This window comes from Pteropus vampyrus, unplaced genomic scaffold (assembly GCF_000151845.1).
Source record: "Pteropus vampyrus isolate Shadow unplaced genomic scaffold, Pvam_2.0 Scaffold672, whole genome shotgun sequence".
Lineage (NCBI taxonomy): Eukaryota > Metazoa > Chordata > Mammalia > Chiroptera > Pteropodidae > Pteropus > Pteropus vampyrus.
Window position 1 is genome coordinate 10,799 of NW_011889453.1, and position 1,670 is coordinate 12,468.

Consider the following 1,670-nt stretch of genomic DNA (forward strand, 5'->3'; position numbering starts at 1 on the left):
GGCTTGACCTGAGAATGAATTCTGTTTTTCAGAAATTCTCTGGTAATTGGGGTAAATGGACAAGCAATAAGAAGTAGACATAAAGAGACTGATTCTCTTTCAGAATTCCTAATCCGAGGTCTATGCTTCTGGAAGAGTTCCAGATAAACTGTGAGAAATGGGAAAAGTATAAAATCGGCACCTTAGCTCAAAGGGAGCAAATCTGACGGATAGTAATAATTTCACAAAAACAAGAGCTTGTTAAAATGAAGTCATCATTGAACATGGATGCATAGTGTCTGGTGGGCTCTGAAAACATGAGTCTCATTTACAACAGGTCATATTTATAGAAAAAGTTAAAAGGATCAAATGTTTAATGGACATAATTTGGGAAAGAGCAAGAAGTTATTTCTTCTCATGGGAATAACAATTCCATCGCTTCCTTCGATACCTGAAATTTCAGAGTTTCTATTTATCTATTCATCTGTATTTGTTAGACGTTCTATCTTTTCGTCATTTTAATATTTTTATGATCCATGCATCTGTACTTTCGAATTCATTGGCGTAACTTATTCATAGAATTCTCTTTAAAATTTGAAATGTCTTCCTTTTTAAACGTATAGTGTTTCTATTATGTTCACTATCGTCTTTTATTTTGATCAGTCTTCACAGGGCTCTGTCATCCCAAAGACTCAACTTTGGTTTTTAAGTTTTGCTTTACTCCTTTGTGCTCTCTTATTCACATGTTTTTAGTTTCTGTTCCGATCAGGGACATGGGCCCCACATTCTAACTCTATCCTATGAAGCGACAGGGAGGACAAAAGGTGAAGGAGGTGAGACAGAAAATGACAGTGGCAGAAACAGGAGGGGGTGCGGCCGTGCTCCCACGCATAAATCAACCAGCGCGTCCTTCTCATAATCTGAGACGGTTCTGGGAAAACGTCTGACACCGATTGCACACCACGGAATTCCTGAGGACGTGCCAATATTTACATGAACATTGCCCCTATTATGTTGTTAGAATTGAACTGTGCTTTCCAGACCAGCCTTGAAAACTGGCTGAGTGGACAAACCAGTTCAGTGACACAAATGAAGCTTAATCTTATCTGTGACACGGATTTGATCTGGGCCATTTCTTGCTAATGCCTTTAGGCATCAGAAACGCTGTTCCCCGAAATGGATATGAGGTAACTTCTAACCAATTTCCTATCGTTCGGGAAAATTCTAACGCGATAACCCATCACTGTGAAAACTAAAAGGTCACTGTCTTCTCGCCGCGTGAGCTACTTTATCCCAGTGCCCCCTTGAGCCTCGTTCCATGCTTTGATCTGAGCCCTCAGTTTGCAAACCATCTCGTTGGTGTGTGCACAGGAAACCTTCACTAATCACTATGTGGGCGCTACGTTGGTTTTGCTTCTGTTGTTTTAAACTTTTAGACGACATCTAATAAAGGGGCGCTGGCTTTGGGGCGTACTGGAGAATGCGTGTAGAGGCGAGGTGTGACCTCGTAAAGGGGCAGAAGAGGAGAGAGTAGAAGACGTTTCCAGACCTTCTACTCCGCTACCTGATAAGAGACATGGCACACGGCTTGGGGTCCTGAAAGTCACATTCCAGTCTCTGGCCCCATGCTCATCCTCTGTGTCACGTCAGGCAAGTCACTCATCTTTCCGAATCTTAGTTCGGCTCATTAA